Below are 19,645 nucleotides of genomic sequence, written 5' to 3' on the forward strand. Positions count from 1 at the left end.
TGCCACCGATGATTGATGAGATTCCCCTGGTTATTTCTGCGCTTTTTGTCTTATAGTGAATTATTATGCTTCCCTTGGAACGATCATTAATATATCTCACGAGAGGGGAGAGGGATCATAAAAATTCTCTCGTCGCTCGTTTCACTCGCAGCGCACAATCCACCAACCTCTCTGCAGATTGCGCTTTAATTATTCCGGACTATCTCTCTCTCTCTCCTCAAAGAGGGCTTGTACCGGTCTTTAAGAGGTTATTAATAGCGATTGCGAATTCATAGAATTAATTACCCGTATCTCGCTGGACTTTTGAAGCCTTACCACGGATTCCGGAACTTTGTGGAGCCAATACGTGGGCTCTTCCTCTGGATTTCCATGCTGTGAGGTATCTCTGGGCGAAGATTTCGCTCGTGTTATAAGTCAAAGTTGCATCGAATTTTGTCCTTCGTCCAGAAAATTTTGTAACGTAGTATTTAACCCCTTCGTGACGGGATTATTTGGTAAATCGAGGTCAACTTTTATTCAGATACTCAAGTGGGACACGCGTGTTCCACTGGCCACGAAAGGGTTGATACACACTGCAGCAGCTCTGCGGTAACTGGACTGCGGATTTTTATGCATTTGTGGAAAATCTGTAGTACTTAACCTAACTCGTTGTAGTATTTAGCGAATAAAATCTATCCAACTTCTATTTTTTAAATTGCGTTGATGAAAATATGAATTTGCATAAAAATCCGCAGTAACACTGATTCCGTATGGGTGAAAAATAATTGTTAACAAGATTAGGCAAATGGTCCCAAAGCTTCTCTCAGCTCTGCATTTCACGCGATTCAACCGCTCTCAGTGCCCAGTACACTCGTGAAAACGAAGCAGCCTCTCGATAATTCAAGGGAAAATAAGGGACAATACGAAGAATAGGGGAATCTCGGACACGGGAATGGAGTATGACAAGGCGAAAGAATAAATCGCGGGAGGATTTTTCGCGCGACAGGAAATATTTGTTCGACAGTCATGCGAGCTCTGGCAGCACCGGGGGCACTTTATAATTGCAACTTGTTGCCCGGGTGCACGCTAGCAGCGTGTTCAGCTGTATACCAGTTCACGGTGCGCGTAATTTATGGTCGCCAGAGTGGCGGGCTCTCTTGCACGGGGTGGAGGAGGAAGAAGGAGGGGAGCAATTGCAATTTTAACGACCGTGCACGACGGCATAAATATCGAAGGACGTGGAACAAATAATTGATCAAGAACGTGGTCACGTTTCCTGTGAAACGATGTATCTAGAAATGAAACGCGTGGGTACTCTCTCGCCTATTCGTCATGCATCCTCAAAACGATCTTTCTTTTCTTTCGTATGTGGTTTCCTTTCCACCCCTTTTTTCTTGGTTTTGTTTCGTTCTTTCCTTTAATAACTTTGCGAGGTAATTTGCTGCAGGAGCAACAGGAAAGAAATTTAACGTAGTAGAGCGGATCTAGCGGAGGGGATTGAACGCGATATGTATGTGATTCGAGATATGAATATGCATAGTGGAGTTGAGTGCAATGATACACTGGATGGTGATGAATGATAACGGTGAATCGGTAGAAGGGAATGCACGGACTGTAGAAGAATCTGAATCGAGTTTGTTGATGTTGGCTGTGTTTGTTGCTAGTTTCTGCTTTGTAAGATTGTTGTCGCGTGAGGATGCTGTTTTGTTGTACAGAATGTCGGAGTAAAATTGGAACAACCGGAGTTGGATGCGGTTAATTCTTTACCTTCTGGTGTATTTAGATAAGACTATGTAAAGAGTAGAGTAGACTATGTAGAATTGTTAATGGGAAAATAAGTTTGCATGTATAATTAAGTAATTTGAAGTAAGAAGTCTGAAATCCGTCATTTTGACGGTAGTTTGGTAGTTCTTAGTGTTAACGATACTGGAAAATATTTGAAGCATAATTTGACTATGGTTCCGCTGAAAAAAGAAGAAATTGCTTTCCATGGTAATTTTTTTAATTAATTAGAGTAAAAAATCTGAAATCCGTCATTTTGACGATAGTTTGGTAGTTCTTAGTGTCAACGATACTGGAAAATATTTGAAGCATAATTTGACTATGGTTTCGCTGAAAAAGAAAAAAATTGTTCTCCATGATCGTTTCTTTTTTTCGGAGGAAATGGGGAAAACGAAGTTCGTCAAACAAAGTGCAGATAAGTCGAACAGCTTGACGAGTTCACAGGCTGGTGCAGCACAAACGATCAGAACTGTCGCGATATAATTGAAAGCGTCGACGAGAAGTCCTTTGTCTATTTCGCGGAACAAAGAGGCGGCCGGGGACTCGCGGGAAACTTGGGCTTGATTAAAATTGTTTTAACAGGAGGAACTGGCTGCTCGCTTACCACGGATAATTTATGGCATTAGCATTGGGAATGATAAAAAGCAACTCCACCCTGCGAACACGGTTTGTTTACGGGATGCTTTTCGCCCTTCCATTAACCGTTTCGCATTTTAATCGCGCGTCTTCGCTTTTAAAAAGAACACCCCCATCCCCGCGAGTAATATCAGTTTCGCCTCGTTATCATACTTAAACGTCGTGATCCTACGATAACGTTGATTCAAGATTCAAAGCTCGGGGTTGGCGGTCTCGCGTAAAATAACATCTTACCGATCGATATTTTAATTTCCTGCCGAGGGAGAGTGGAGAACTATTCCTGCCCTTTGATCATTTGCAGAAAATTACGTCTCTGCTGTCCAACTTTTCTTTGTTTTTACGTTACTAAGCTCGGGTTAGGTAGTGAAATTAATTTGGCTGGCGAACTAATTTGTAGATTTTCCATGTTTCTTCGTAGAAAATTAAATATTGTTATTTTGATCACTGAGAATTCTTTCGGTATTAAATTTCAAGACAGTAATGAATTTCTGAATTTTCCATATTTCTTTATGGGAAAAATTAAGCTTCCTTATTTTAATCACTACGAATTTTTTGGGTATCAAATTCAAAGACAGTAATGAATTTCGAGATTTTCAATACTTCTTTATGGGAAAAATTAAGTAACATTATTTTGATCACTACGAATTTTTTGGGTATCAAATCCAAAGTTAGTAGTTGCCTACTGAAATAAAGACAGTTGTGAATAAATGTGGTGGACACATATTGTGTAATATTTCTGAGCTGCACTGTACATATGTTCGTGGTCAAAAATCGATGTTTCTCCATGTGGAATAAAAGCGAAAAGACGGAGGGAAGAAAGTTGGATCGAAGGAAGAGGTAATAGACGAAGGATGCTGATGAAGAGAGCAAGGTTCTAAGGGAAACCACTGAGGAGGAACCTCTCTCGTCTTGTAACACGGGACAAAGAACCGCCGTCGTCGACGAACGACGACGACGACGACGTCGGCAGCGTTGAGAATACCCGAAGGGAAGTTTACTTTGATTAAAACTGTTCCAGTAATGTCAGGGGCCTTTTCATGCGTGGCTCGCGCACGGAATTCGTTTGGCTTACATTAAAGACGCAACGAGAGACCACACCACTTTCATCGATTTCTCCGCCGCCATGTCTGCTGGGAATGATCTTTACCTTGCAGTGAGACGTTTGGGAAATGTGCACTCCTGAGAAGAATCGTGAAAAATTATTTGGGAATTATTATTTTCTCGGTGGAAGAATTGCTGGAAATTGTTGGAAATCTCTCAAGGGGAAGCAAAATTTTTCGAAAATTGCACAATTGCTTCTCTCCCCGTATTTCTTATTTATCTCTCCTCATGTTTCTCTAAAATTGGAGTGCTCAGAGTGACGCAAAATTGTCAGGAAATCTAAAGATTCCCTCTTTCCCGTAATTCCGAAGTATTCCACGAGAAATCGCGAAAAGTCACACGTCTAAATTTCTCAAGTAACCCAAAATTGGCCAGAAAATTGCAGAAGATTCCTCTTTGACAAATTCCCGAAACTATTTCGAAACGATAACAAACACCGCTCTAAGAGTTACAGTCTTATCCCGGAAAATTTCGCGAGAGGAAAGGGTTAGACCATCGAACAATCCAGCTTCTTTCTCATGGTTCACGTTGGAGTGACGCGATGTACTCGTAGAACAGAAGGGATGCCCGAAACCGGTGGAGTACCGAGGAAAATTAAGCGCATCGTGGAAACAGTATTAATAGAAAGAGAACCCTCGAGACAATTTCGGCTTGGTACGACATGAAAGACGAGAGGCTGACTCCTTCACGGTTTCATTCACGACAACCCTCGACCTAGTAGCAGTCTCGTTCTGTCCTCGAAGCCTTGTCCTCTTCATCAACTCTCTCTCTCTCTCTCTCTCTCTCTCTCTCTCTTTCTCTTCTCTCTCCTTGTACCACTGTCCTTTCTTCGCGAACTTCGATCCAACCCCTTAATTTCGCCCCCTACAGGCTCGACCGGTACTTATGGCTGCTGCCCTTTTCGCCAGGGTTTTAACCGCTCATTGAATTACCTTTGATAATTACTTAAGATACTCGAATGCTCTCGGTTAACAGCGATGACGACAAGGGAGGGGAAAAAATTCATTTCGCTCGAATGTCTTCGTGGCTAGGATATTTAGAGTTTTACGGCTGATGAAGAGGTTAGGATAGAGGAGTTCGTGATAAGGATTGCGAGTAGAACTTGCGAGGGAGTCTTTTGACAGAGGATTAAACATGATTATTTCATAGAGTGAATACTTTTCCAGGAGAAATAATACACTTAAGGCATAACTTACACGCAAAGTATTCAATGGTCACAATAATTTCGCAGCTTAGACACTTTATATCGGCAAATAACTAAAATCAAAGCTGTCCAACAACCTGGCGTGCGATAAATTGAAGGAAACAACATTCACATACCAATTCAGATAGCATCTGTACGGTGAAAATTAGAAACTTCACAGTTAAAATACAAGCTATCGAAACTATCGAGGCTGGAATCAGCGTGGAGAGAGAAAGACAGTGAGTTTAAACCGCGACGGCGAGGCAAAACACGGGTTCGAATAACGGGGTTCGAGCGAGGTTCTTAAAAGGACCGTTTCACGCATTAGCCGGAGAGTTAGGAAGTGCAACGACGTTAAGCCAGTGCGGAATACTGGCTGGTTTATCGACAGTCGAATCGGTAATCTCTCGAGAGAGGAGCACACCTATCTCTCTCTGTCCGAGGGTCCAAGCCTGCGAATTGAATTCTCAAATTGCGTGCTGCGTAAATTGCCGGCGTATCTTTAATCCCTTCGGTGCCGGACCACCATCTCCACGGACGATCCAATAATCGTAAAGGGTAATTCGTGGACGTACGTTCGACGGGCATTCCATCTGGAAATCTGTTACGGCACATTTACTGCCAACCGTCACCTAACGCCCGGATCCGGTTAATCCTCGACCATACGAGCGTCACGTTCGACCTGACAAAAACGGGGGAGGAGGACCTCTGTGTTGCGAGTTTCGGATTCAATGTCCAACCAGATTCCGGAAATTATTGGCGGAATTTATACGTGTCGATTCTTTTTTATTTTTATTCTGTTCGAACGCGGTGCACACTGTCCGGGGAGATTCGCTGCGGGGTTAACTTAATCGTCCAAAAAAGTGACAAATTGTCCTTCGTAGGGGCGTTATGGCTAAGCCTAAGTTTTTTACTCTTAGGGATTTTGGAAAAATTTGAAAATGTTCTTTAGTGGAGTGTATAGTTCGTTAAGTTGATCTTTTAAACTTTTTTCAATGAAAATTCGTTCGGAAGGAGTATATGAGGGAAATTTTGCTTGGGTCATTGATGACCCAGATTGCCTAGGAGGTCCAGACCTTTGCCATTTTTCTATCGTCGGAAATTAATTATCTGAACGTCATATTGCGCGAACTACTGTATCTAATGTTCAATAGAATATTAAATTCTTTTAATTATTCTGTCTGAATCGTTAAAAAACCCTTAACCCTCTAAGGCCAAGTGGGATTTACCAGAGTCCCGTGATTTTCACATTTCCATGCGTCCCAAACGACTAGCCTCCCCATCCGAGGTATAAAGTACACTATTTTAACCTTAAAAAGTATTCTAGAGACAGAGAATTAATAAAAATTCGTTAGTATCTATGGAACTCTATAGCCCCACTCGAACTCGGAGGGTTGAATCGATGTTCCTGAAGAACGTCCGACTTTCATCGTCCACGTGATAAACTATCCCATCGAATGTTGCTAACAGTGTACGTCGGTTCACGGCTAGTCGATCGTCGTCGTCCAGTCTGGTTTTTGAATGAAAAGTGACGGGCCGCAGCCTGACCGCGTATATCTCCGGTAATCGATCTCGAAGCGCGTCGAAGCGGCGGGATTCTCACACGTAGAGATAGAGAGCCACGGTCTCGTTGGTTCGGGATCGTATTCCAGATAGGCCAATGGCATTGATCGCAATATCGCGTATCCGCGTCGGATATTGGCTCGCGTGGGACGAACAAGCAAAGCGTGACGTTCGCCTCGCTCTCGGAGCAGCACCGTGTGTCTGTCTGTCTCTGTGTTCACCGCCTTCGCCTGTCTTTCCTGCGTTTTCTTCCCGGCATGGTCGTTGGCAGCGTGTGTCGATCGAGAAAGAGAGAGAGAGAGAGAGAAGAAAAATCACCTGGCCAGGCCTTTAAATAGAGAGACGTGAATCAGAGGAGGAGGAGATGAAGAAGGAGAGAGGCACACCCGGTATCTCGCTTTCGAAAGGTCCGCGTGCAATTATCCCGCTTGCAATTAAGGATCGTAACGCGATCGACCATGTGGGCGTCGGACCTTTCCTTCTGGCACAACGATCTCCTCCTGGCCTCCCTTTCGGTCTACGCGACACAGTTTCCTTCTAACCTTCGACCGGTACGAAGAAAGAAATTTTGCAATAGTGACATGTAGGGTTGGATTAGAACCGTGGAAACCTGAGAGTATCGAAGAATAGGCGGTTTTAGATTAATCGTCGATTTTAGACAGCTGTCTTTGGCTCTTTGTGGTCGTTTTTTCCGTAGGCATGTTAGTCGTACTGGCCGGAATTATTTATTTGGGCAATTATTGGCCAAAAAAACGTCTAAATTTTATTCAAACGAGTTTGTTCAAGCTGTGTGCGTATTGTTATTATTTCTCCCCGTTTCTGCAGGCAAAGAGCGTCCACGGAGAGTTTAGAAGGTAAAACGCCGTTCGACCGCAAAGAGTTTGCTCTTTCTTGAGCAGTGGAAACGTGTGTCTCTCTTGAGTACTCGAATAAAAATTGATACGTGCATGTAGTATTCGTGACAGACACGATGATCGATAGATAATGTTGAATAATCAACCGTTTACCGATAGTGAGTCACGGAGTGACCCTAGAAATAGTAATGCAACGATAGAGATAGTAACTCTGCTAAAGCAAGTTACTCGTCAATTCGCTGACTGTGCTGTCAAAGTCCTTTCCAGCAATTCGTCACTAGAGCCAAGTTTTCATCTTCTCCCAAAAATCCCATCATAAATATACCTACAAAATCCCTTAGCGTAGAGTTAGTCCGACACGCTCTTCTTCTCTTCACGAAAAATCCACGTGTCAGAGAATCTAATCATTGTTTCCTTTCGCACCCGTATTCCAACAGTAGGTACAAAAATTCATTCAATTATGCAACCTGGAATACTACTTTCCTCCCGTAATTACGCAGCTATGCTCATTAGCAACCCCAAGTTCCCGAAAATCCTTTTCAAAGGGGATTTCAAAGGTCCCTAATCTAAAATTCCGATACCGCCGTCTATCTTCGATCCCTCTTCCCTCTCCGATCTATAAAAAAAAATCCACTCCCGAAAAGCAATGGGAATGTGTCGCCTAATCTGCGTGAAAACAGCCCCGGTGGACTTATCTCGCCGCGCACGGAGCGTGTACTCGCTTAAAGAGGATTAAGAAGCCTCCTCTTCGTGGCGCGATACCTCGAGCTTTTAGAATGGTAAATGTACTCGAGAGGAGAGTCACGAATCGAGTGTGTGGCGGTCGATGATTCAGGATAAACGCGGGAAATTGTGCCGTCAGCCTTTTGCTCTCTCTGTCTCTTAACTTCACTATGTGTCTCGTGTCTTCGTTTCTCTCTCTCTCTCTCTCTCTCTCTCTCTGAACGAAGAGACTCGCGATAATTATAAATCGTTCGTGGTCGGTGCTAACGAGCTCCTCGAAGCCGCCTCCGCACGCTTTAAGCTTGCAACTACTATAGGACCGCGAACTGATGTCGCTTCTCGCCTGGTGTAGATATTATTGCTTTAGATACAGTGTTGCTGATACCTCGAGTCGAATAAAGGGGAATTTCTTTTTTCATCTGTGAAGTAAGTAGGTACCATTCACGTGAGTTCATTTGGTTGCAATTTATCGTGGCATTGGTGGTAATTAAAGGGTTACCCTCGTGTAATCTTCCAGGTTATAAATGTTCTCGGGAATAGCAGTTGTGTATTTGTCCCTTGGCTTTAGTACGCTGTTAATTACAATCTTCTGATTAAAATGTGGCTCAAGCATGAGCGTCCTCTCTCTCTCACTCTCCGTGCGTAAAGTAAGCTTGCAACGTTCTCCTTATGGAGAATGGAAAATTGCTTGGATTAACGTACTTGGAAAAGTTCGCCTCCCCATTAGGAGAAAGCGTAATTACGCTGTGCACAACTGCACGCACGCGCATAAGCGCGGAATAATAATATGGTAACGCGAGGCATCTGGACGTATTTATCTTCGCCTTATGCTCAAAGTGATCCGGCGTCGATTTGCATAATTGTTAATATCGCGCAGGCTGTAATTTTCAATTGTTTATTTCGTCGATTAACGAAGGGAAGTTTTATCATCAGGCGACACCCTGTTATTACCAATTCTTCTCTGCGATTAACTGAGTTACGTTCGGTATGATTGGTCTGTGGGTGAATAAAGTCGTGCGAGTTGATGCTGTGGGAGTGGGGAATTGTGTCGGATGTTTAATTTAGGGTAAATTTAGTTGTCCGAGGAGCTTGTCCATTAAGAGTACTGTGTTCTCAGTTTTGAGTCTTTGAAACTTGGAATTTTTAAATCTCGAAATTTTAAAAATTTTTAAATCTTCCAACTTTTCAATCTTCAAATCTTCGAAACCTTGAAATTTTTAATCTTCCAACTTCTGAAATTTTTAATCTTTAAATCTTCGAAACCTTGAATTTGTAAGTCTTCAAATTTTTTAACATTTCAATTTCAAATCTTCAAGCCTGAATTTTTAAATATTAAAATTCTCTAATGCACGAATCGTTGGATCCCAGGATCCCCGATCCGTTAAACCGTCGGACCTTCGATTCCCCGTATCTCTAAATCAGCTTCCGCGCGAATGATCGATCATTCCCCAAGGAAACTGACGTACCCTAATGAATCCTCAAGAAATAACGTCAGATGTTTAATTCAAGGCGTATTTAGCGATCGAAGGAATCTTATCTACCGAAGACACGAGAGGAAACGGACAGGCAACGAGGACAAGAAAACGTGGTACGTCCCTTTGAAGTAGATTAATCCGGGCGTGGGTCAGACGGACGGATATTGGGCTAAACGTCACACGCACCCCTTGCACGTTGCACGAGTGCGGTTGATTCACCCCCGTGATCGAGCTCGATCCCGGATTGTTTTGATTGACAGGAACAAATACGAGTGACGTGCATCCGTGGGGACACTGTGTTATCGCGTCTGATCCTTCGGTATCGCCTCCCATGGGCAGATTAAGTGAAACCTCTTGGTCGAATATTTTCTGTCCTGTCGATTCCGGCGATATTTCTTACGCTGTCGATCGTAAATTTCGAATTTCTGAGAGCGACACGGGGATATCGATAATGGTAAGCTTCTAGCATTGACAAGAGTGTCATGTACGTCGACAAATTTTTTGGGCAAGTGATCAATTAGGGAAGAATTAGTTGTCTGAAGTTTCTTTGCAATTTCTTGATAAATGTTTGAAAAATAGGGTTGGTTTACCTTTTTTTCTACTAGGTTGAGTAATTTACCGAGAGAAGCTCTTAGTATAGGAGTAAGAAATTGTGGTCTCACTTCTCATTCTTGTAATTTTTTTATGTATATAATACTAGTAATTTGAGCTTTTCTATTATTCAAGATTGTGGTGTCATTGTTAAATGTTAGAATCTTTTTCTTATTTTTTTTTTCTGAGGGAGAATTGTGGTAATTACAGGTAGACGATCTTTGGGGTACAGTTGCGTTCTCATATGTTGCATCTAGAAGTTCCCATCGAGGAAAGGCAATCGAAGGAAACCAGAAACCACAGTTTCTGCTTACATTTTGTTCGCGAACGGTTTGTTTTCGCGGTCAGGAAGCGGAAACGTCGTGGACGCCTTTTTTTCCATCCACCTTTCACTGTTTCTTGTACAAAAAGAGACCAGTAACGATCTCATTTGCAAGAAACGACAGTTAAACGTTACAATTTTTCTAAATAATTTTTGCAAATTTTTTTATCGAAGAAATCTGTCTTGTATTTGAAGAGGACGGAGGATTCCATATTTTCGAGCAGATGAATCGATGAGAATCGGCTCACGATGATCGATCTCCCTTTGTTCAGCAAACCATGACTTCACCGTATAGCGCCTAGTCATCGTTATTGCGATTATTTTCATATTCGTGCCCATGGGAGTTGAACAAAAGGGAAACGAGGAGCAGGTAGTTCCCTCTGGAATCGCTGAACGACGTTGGCTTGTCCAGCCATCTGTCGCCTTTTCAAGGATAAAACCGAAAGTGGAGCCAGGAAATCCGACGTCCTCTTCCGTGATCCCTGCCATTATTCCCTCCCCTTTGTTCGAAACAATCTCTTCAAACTTCGCTGAGAATGATTTAATAACTTCCACTTCGCAAATGTGCGAGATTCTTCGCTATCAGGAATGTGTCAGAGATATTTTCTTCGATATTTGTCAATTCTCAGTCTGGAATGCTTGAAGAGTCGAGGATTCGAGGGTTTAAGGACTCAAAAATTAAAGGCTCAGAGTTGAAAGATTCGAAGACTCAGAGGACTCAGAGGCTCCAGGACTCAAAGATTCGGAGATTCAAGGACTAAAAATTCAAAGGCTCCAACATCCAAACACAAAAAGATCCAGAAATTCAAAATCTCAGAGTTGAAAGATTGAAGAATTCAGAGGCTTCAAGATTCAAAGACTCAAGGACTAAAAAATTCAAAGATTCAAAGGCTCCAAAGACACAAAGATCCAGAAATGCAAAGGCTGAAAGATTCAAAGGCTTCAAGACTCAAAGATCCAAAGACTCGAGGACCAAAAAATTCAAAGACTCAAAGAGTCTCAAAAACACTTAAACACCCATGGAACAACGCATTTAGCGTACGATCCTGCCAAATGTAAGTAATCTCGACGTGCGCAAAGCGACACCTTGCACCACACGCAAGATGGCAGGAAAGGAAGTTTCTTGCAACGTCGGTGGATGGCCGTGGAAAATTCTCATTGGGCGGGAAACAACGACACAGAATGAAATACCTTTCGGTCGTGGGGGCCGGTGTTTTATTGAGCGCTAAAATTTAACGGCGAACGCCGGCCCGTAACTTCCGGCGTTTCGTAGGTTCCTGGACCCCACTGGCTCGGCTACCACGAGTCACAATGAAAGCCACCCCGCACGTTGCCCGATAACAATGGCTACCGGGAGCAGCGGCGCTCGTGGTAATACCTTGATCCCACAAAAGGGTAGCTAAACACGGGCCAGGACGAGCGCTCCTGCGCGCCTGTGCTCGCATAGCCCTCCCAATTATACGTGCACTCCGTTCACAAGCGGATTGACGGTTGGTACGCAACGATAAATCGCGACGGTGATCTGACTTTCTCCATTGAATCGAGAACGAACGAACCATCGGGAATCCGATCGTGTGCCATCGAATATTTTGGAACCGCTCGCCGAGGGTTTTCGTGGCTTTTCAGCTGGTCGCCTAGCAGAGCTTGTTCATGCGTTCATTGTAACGGGAGCGAGTGGTTGGTATCGAGTGCGGGAAAGTTCGATTTTTCCCGAGTTAGGTTTTCGTGGAATTTTTTTCATTTGAGATTAAGGTTCAATTGGAATTTCAGTGTTTGAGTGTTCAGGGGTTCAGATCTTGGGGTCCTTGTTTTACTAGTGTTTAAATGGTTTTGAGTCTTTGAATTTTTTCACGTTTGGATCTTTGAGTCTTCGAGTCTTTCAACTCTTGAACCTTTGAATTTTGGGATACTTGGATCTCTGGATCTTTGAATCTTTAAGTCTTTGATTCCTTCAACTCTTGATCCCTTAAATCTTCGAGCTTTTGAGCCCTCGAATTTTTTGATCTTTGAATCTTCGATTCCTTTAACTTTTGAACTTTGAATCTTCAAATCCTTGAATCCTTGAATCTTGGAATCTTCAACCATTCGATGCGAACAAACAGGAAATTATTAATCTCCCGTCTCACAGATAATTACGCAGCTTCCGCGAGTGCCCTAAGACAAAGACACAGGTTTGACAGATCCCATTTCGGCAGTTTCCATTAGAGCCACATCTGCCTTCTTTCCTGGCGCGCATTGATGAACTAGCTAGGTCAAGCGACAGCCTTGCAGCTACGTTCCTGTCGCAATTATCTTTTCTCCCTATGTATTTTTCCCTTTGTTGTTCATCTGGCAGGTCGCTTGACGGGTGCACAAAGGCTATCCGGCGTTCACCGACGAATTCTGACGTTCCTTCCCCCCGCTGTGATCCGTCACAATTTTCTAAAGTGCTGGTTACACTTCTCGTTACCATTCCACGGCGGCAGAAAGAATAAATATCTCCGGGAAAGAAACACGTTAATTACCATTTAACCAATTTTCTTTTCTCCCTGTTCACAAAAAGTGAATAAAAAGTTCCATGCAGAAAATATAGAACTTCGCTCTTTGTTCCCTTGTTAAAAATTACTCAGCAATATTAATTAACGAAACTTCAAAAATCTACAAAAAGCTACCCAATTTCTTCCAAAACTCTCCACCATTTCCTCCCCATGACGCAATTACAAATCATCTCAAATTCGTGTCCATCCTGACAAGATAAAAGTTCTTCTCTCCAAGCTTCCCTCTCAAACCGAGACGCTTGCAGTTCCATCGAATAATCCGTAGTAACCATCATACATCGCCCCGGCTATCACACTTGTCAGGAACGGAATCAGGATTCGCGGCGTGCTGAAAAAGAGAGCAACAAGAAACGAGAGAGAGAGAGAGAGGAGTATCGATATTGCATCGAGTGCAAGGCAAGTCGAGGCGACGAAGCGCAACGATGCGCGCTAGATTGGTCGGCACTTTCAGAGATATGAAATTATTGTTCGGGCCAGCAGCCCCCGTCAAAGGATCGACTGACAAGCGATCTCGAACGAAGCACGACAGCTTGACTAATGCGGTTACGCCGGCCCCTCGTGATCTAACCAAATGAAATACTCCCACTAGCAAGAAGAAGCTGATGTCACGAAATCAAACTTCCCTGCTTCTCTAGATATCTTCCCTTCTCCTTTCTAACGAAGAAATCATCTTTTCTACCGTATCAGCAAGAATTCTTCCTCTCTTTTTCTCCTCTCCTTTGCTGTTTGAGGAAAAGGGGACGGTGACTTTGACTTGTTGGTCACTGACGTTCAATTTCGCGTGATTGAATGGGCGAATTGTGGTTGGCTGAGCTATGAGACTCTTTCGTGGTTCTGCAAACATTAGCTTAATTGCTCTAACTAGTACTCTTGAATAAATGAGAAAAATGAGGTGAAAAGTAGTACAGTCATTTGTGAGAGTTGGATAAATAAACTTGAATTTTTTTGGAGACCTACGGAGCACGTGGAATATTCTAATTTTAATTGACCTCTTCGGGGATGATTAGCTTCTTCAAAATAACGTGGAAATGTTTTATTTCCGCGGCACTTCCAGTGGAATAAATTATAGTTCTTCGCTGTATTTTCATAAAATTCATTTCCTATTTTTTCTGTCACAAATATTGGAATTTAAAAATAAACTAAAGGTGTCACATATGCGTCAGTGTCTCTGAAGAGGTCAGAAGGTGAAAACCAAGTGTAATTTTAGAAATTGTCAATTTTTTCACGACTAACTTTAATTAGCAGTCCTTAAATATTTAATCTCTGTAACAAGAGATGCAAGGATCGTAGACGTGTTTTACAGTATACTTAGAACTTCCTTCCTGTACCTCGAACAAGCGCATAAACCTCTCCGCGAGCGGGAAGCTGTATACCTGACAGCCAAATATTTTATTACCCGCGGAAGTTACAGCTCGCCTCCTCCTTCACTGGCCACTGTGACCCCTTAAGGCGCGGTCAGACTTGCTTGACAGCCGCGGCAATATGTAACATGAACTTGTAACGTGTTCTCTCGCGAGGAATTCCGCACAGAACGATTCCCTCTCAACCCTTTGCCTTTTCGCGAACTCGTGCGCGAAATTCCAAGTCCCTTTAAACGTGTGCTCGGTACGCGTGTAGAATAAATAAAAAGAAATCGAAGGTAGTAACGGGGTAAATAACTATAATTCTCGTCGACTTGTTGGGATAATAGAAGTCGGCTTGTCAGGGTTTTATGTAACATGCAATAAGCAAACTTGGGTGTTTGCTTTAATGTAAGGGTGGAAACGTCGGATCGGGGAATTTTTCTTTGGATTGCTGCATAGGGGGGAAAAGAGCGTGCCTGTATATACATCATTCGCATCCTGGGGCGGAATCGGACCTCTATTCTTCCTCTCTTCGAACCAACAGCGTTGGCAGTGTATTCAACGTGGAATATATAGATATTTTTCTCGTTGATTTGCAAAAGATTGGTATTTGTATATAGTTAGAAGTGAGAGGGTTGGAGCAAATATTCTTTCAGCTTTCTGCCCGGTGAGCGTGGAGTTTGGTATTCGCTATTTTTCACACTAGCGATTGCGACGGGGGGTTTTGTGAGGGAGGATTTTAAATTGCGTGGAAATTCGGGGAGGTGTTTTGTTGGACACTGGTGTTATCGATCGATATTATGAAATTTGAAAGCTTGAAAATTGGAAAATTTGACACTCTGAAAATTTGGAAATTTGGGAATTTGAAACTTCGAAAATTTGGAAATTTGAAAGTTTGAAAATTGGAAAGATTGAAAATTTGAAAAATCCAGATCTTCAGTAACCTCCAAACCTTCCCTCCCTTCGTCCACAATTCCCACCCCCTCCTACCTCGCATCACGAAAAATCCCACACCGCCAATTACCTTCCCCCTCCCCAAAAAAATAACAATGCTTACTATTTAGTCCAGCAACAAAACACAGCCAATCGAACTCCCTGAAACTCCACATCCTGCGTCCTTCGCAACCCTACTATCCCAAGTAACTCCGTCTACAGACGAGAACACAGTCATTGGCTACCGTGAAACGAAGCGTGCAAAGAGCGTACCACCACGCTTTCTTCATCAGGAACATTCAATTTGAATACACAGATGCTCACACGGACACGCGAGGAGAACACGTAAAACGAAAAGGAAGGAGTCGTTGCGCGCGAGTAACCGTTGGGGCTCTCCTTCGCGTAACAAGACACTGCAAAGTAGGAGAGTACATATTGATCTTCCATTTCCTGCGGCTGGAACCAAGGGGCCCCTGCGTCTTCGTGGATCGCGATATTCGCCGTACCGTATCCTCCCACGTTGTTCGCCGAACGATGACGACGGCCAGCCTCGACGACTCTTAACGGAGTCCCACGAGGCAGCGATTACACGAATCGGTGATTCATAATCGTCGTTCGAGCTTCCTTCCTGAATGCAATCACGGCCACGGGGCCGTCGTCCGTGGAGAAAAAGGAGAAGAAAGTCTCGAGGAGCTCGACTTCCGTCGTCCTCGGGCTTCTTGGTTCCTCGCCATTCAACGCCGGTACTCGACGGGCTGAGGAAAGTTTTAAGTCTGTGGGGTAATTGATAAGCAGATTAATTTTTATTCCATTTACTTTTTTCTAAAGCTGGCGGAATTGATTGCGCAGAGGGGATTTCACGTGAGAGAAATTGCAAGTGAATATCGAGCCACTTTCTGCTATTTAAACTTGTCTTAAGGTGTTTCGTTGTTTGTTAATCTCTCGTTTGTTCATTTAGAATGATAAATTCGTAGAATTAGTACAATTAATAAATTTCTACCCTCACTTTCGCTATTTTTAAATGAACAAAAGTTGCATTCAGAATGTAGGACAAACATACATTTCGATGATCCTACTTTTCATCACGGCTCGTGGATAGAAAAACTAGCGGTTGCACGGTGTCAACGATTTTCCGCCCGTTCATCTGCCTTCGTATTCGCCTGGACCGCAAAGGCGGCCGTATCTCATGCAGATACACCTAGAATTAACATCTGGGACGTCGAAACAATGCGAGCCTCGGGCCATTCAGACAATAAGACACCTGTATCGGAGCGTCTCATGCCTCGCCGATGCCAATTCCTCTTCTCTCCTGGAACGAAATCGATAGCGGTAGGCATCATTACTCGCGCATTCATCGCTAATGAACGCAATTTGTATTCTAACGCGTCCCTTCAAAGATCGTCGTGACGCGGTTTCATTGGCCGTATTTTCCATCGTGAAACCGGCCGGGAACGATGAATATAAGATTTTTCATGCGACGCCGACGTACCGATACACCCCGCAAAAGGAGCGTGTTCGAACCTTTTATAAAGTCTCGAGGGTACAAGGCAACTTTCAAGGCCTTTCATTTGATACGGTACGTATATGGAACATAGGGAACGGCGTTGCTTGAAAATATCCAGCCGTTATAAACTACCGAGGATGATAAAACTCCTCTTCTTCGTGGCCACTTCGGGATTTATTGGCAGAGAATAATTGATCCTCACGCGGAGGTTTTCGCAGACGTGTTCCTCCTTGGTGTGGTTTCTCGCTTTTGTCAGGGCCTACAAAAGGTGGTCGCCTAGCTTCTTTTTGCTCGCGCTTTGTGCCAACGGTAATGGTGTCTGAGGACAGCGCGAGGGGAATAGCTCGAAGGAATATGGAAGGACAGGATATAATTCTTACGTGAGATATTCGACTACTTCAACACGGTGATAAAAGGAGGAAGAAACGGGTATGAGAAGCAAATCAATATGGAGATTGAACAAGGTTCTCCTTTCTCTACGTGAAACTGGTATACAATTTTCCCTCATGGAACAGTTGAATCAAGCGATTAACTCTTTTGCTAATTTGTTCAATTTAGAGTATTAATATAAATACGGTAATTAACGCTACGTTACCTATCATAAATAATAAAATTAATTTGCTTTAGAACTTCATTTTAATAAATTACAATATTTAACGATAACACACGAGATAAGTGGTTGGTTTAGACTAGACGATGGTAATAGGTAAACTATAATTTAGGTAGCTTAAATAGCAAATAGGTTGAAGTTTTTATGTAGAGGGTGTCGGGCGGGTGGATTGCGCGAAGCCTCGGTGATATTCCAAGTGCAGCTTCATAGGTCGCGGTCGGCATCAAGGATGGGTGACCGCCAGGTCGAAAAAAAAAATTCCGATTTAATTTCTCCTGGGGCGGGGGAAGGGGGGGTTTAATATAATAAGTAATAAAATTACAAATATTAATTAAACTTCAACCGACCAAATGACATCTCCTTCAGGGTTCGAAGCGATCGGTAAACCGATACATCGACTACCATCGTAGCAACCCTCGTTAAACCAGCGATTCATCATTCGTCGAGGAGTCTTTAAGGGCGATTAGGCGGTACGTCGACGAGCAAAAGGGTCAACGAGGCTGTCCTACGTCAAAACGAATGGGAAACCTGTCTTCCTCCGTTGCCATCCGTGTTTCCTCCACCCTTCGTGGCCAAACTTGGTTAACCCGTTTGGGTAACTGGAGCAGCCGTTTTTTTTCTCCTCTCCTTTTCGTCGAAGGGAGAGGCACCACGTGCCCTCAAGGCTCGTTTCCACGAGGAGAAGAGAAGCTTGTCTCTGTTAAACGTATACACGCGACTTAGGAACTTGCACAGAGAGGGTAGGAGAATCTCTTAGACTCCACTAGGTGCAATCTTGGATCCAAATTGAGCCGCACTTTCGACGAGGCGACACACGCCCTTTGATTAAACCGAGTGTATTATTGACGAGGAGTTGTCTCGACGTTCGACATCGCGAAACTTCTCCACTTGTGTTTTTGGGACCTCGAGGAGTGCAGGAACCGCTGTTCGGAGAAGTTCGCCGCGAATTTAAACGTCTGCGCGCAGAGTCAGCTACCGAGGGGGCTAGAGACTGCTGCCCCTTGTTCGACGTTCTGAGAATTTGCGGAACGGTTAAATTGCAGCCTTCCCCGGAATTGAATTGAGAAAGTTGGACTCATGTGCTCTGGTAGATACGGTGCCTTGATGTGTTCGGAGTTTCTCGAGGCGAGGTGTGGAGTTTTTGGGGAGGATCTTCGAAGTGGGTCAAGTTGGAGTATTAAACTGAACGTTCGAGATGAAGAAATTGGATTCGTGTTTTGGAGGATGACAGTGTCTAGGATGTAGTTGGGCTTTTCTGTCGAATGTTAGAACTAGGTCAACTTGGAATGTCCAAGAATATATATATTTTGATCAGTCGGTCATTTTCTACTTCAATATTGAAGATGAAGAATACTCTTGTCTCTCTGATGAAAGTTTGGTTTATGATAGTCATTACAGATCGCTGATGAATGGAACGTGTTAAGATTTTAGTAGGACAGAAAGTACCTGTAATGGTGCAGACAGGAGAAATCAAAATTTATTGCTCGGGGTTAGTGGAATTTCTCTTTTCTTGGGCTTAATGAGCAAAGGAATGCACGATCAGAATTACCGCAATTTACTTGGCCTCGTTCAACAGCCACCACTTCAGGTACATCGATCAGTTACTCGATAATACTTCAGCCCTTTTAGTAAGCAAGATTCAGACATACAGTACTTCTGTAATATATTTTTTATCAAACACATGTAGTACTTGTGAGCAAGTGTTTCTAATCGCATGGAAGGGTTAATAATTTCAAATCAAAATTCTTCATTCTCTGCAAATAACTTGGACAAAACTAATGATTTTCTCTTCTTTCAAATTTTCTATTTTACACAATTACACCTTCGTTACACGCCCGCAAATAAATTATTATCGTCACCACGATTTTACAATTATTCTTAATCTATCTGCACTTCATACGACAAACATTCGCGCTAAAAGAATTACTTCATTTTTGCTTTCAGGTACGTACCAGCCACAGCAGAACTACCAACCCTACTCTGGTGTCTCGAGCGTGCATTAACGTGAGTAGATCAAAGCGCGGAAAATATTCATACAACCGTTCCCCGCGAGATAGGCAGGGCGTCGTCTTTTTCTTCTTTTCCCCCTTTTTTTTCCTCTCGATAATGAAACGACGAAGACGTGGTGGCATGATTGTTTCCCACGCGCGAGCGTAATCCCAGAGGGAGCGTTTCCCCGCGGTGGATGAAATTTCAATTTTCGGCGGGAATTTCCACGAAATCTGCATAACTCGAGGATCCGCGCGGACGACACGAAAGGGAGAGGAAAGTGTCGGAACCGAAGGAAGCCGTAAATCTTTTAAGTCTCGACCATTTTTGCGCGAAACGCCGGAATAAAAAGGCTTCTCCGCCGCGCGTGAATCCAAAGGAGAGAAACTTTTCCACCTCGAGATCCTCCAGACGGACGCTTTTTTCGCAGGAAATTTTTTCGAGACGAGATAGAGGAATTTCGGGAGGATGAAGAGTTTGGTGGAAGTTGAAGTGAAAAATGTGTGAACTTTCGCACTGA

At 43.4% G+C, this 19,645-nt stretch overlaps 1 protein-coding gene across 1 annotated transcript in view; it reads left to right on the plus strand.

Annotated features, from left to right (window-relative positions):
- Positions 1-19,086: 19,086 nt before the first annotated feature.
- LOC108573407 overlaps positions 19,087-19,645 on the plus strand; it is a 134,263-nt gene continuing 133,704 nt past the window's right edge. Inside the window, exon 1 of the mRNA XM_017935848.1 lies at positions 19,087-19,140. The gene's annotated coding sequence lies outside the window, so the exon portion shown is untranslated. The remainder of the gene's footprint in view (positions 19,141-19,645) is intronic.

This window comes from Habropoda laboriosa, unplaced genomic scaffold, assembly GCF_001263275.1.
Source record: "Habropoda laboriosa isolate 0110345459 unplaced genomic scaffold, ASM126327v1 scaffold92, whole genome shotgun sequence".
Lineage (NCBI taxonomy): Eukaryota > Metazoa > Arthropoda > Insecta > Hymenoptera > Apidae > Habropoda > Habropoda laboriosa.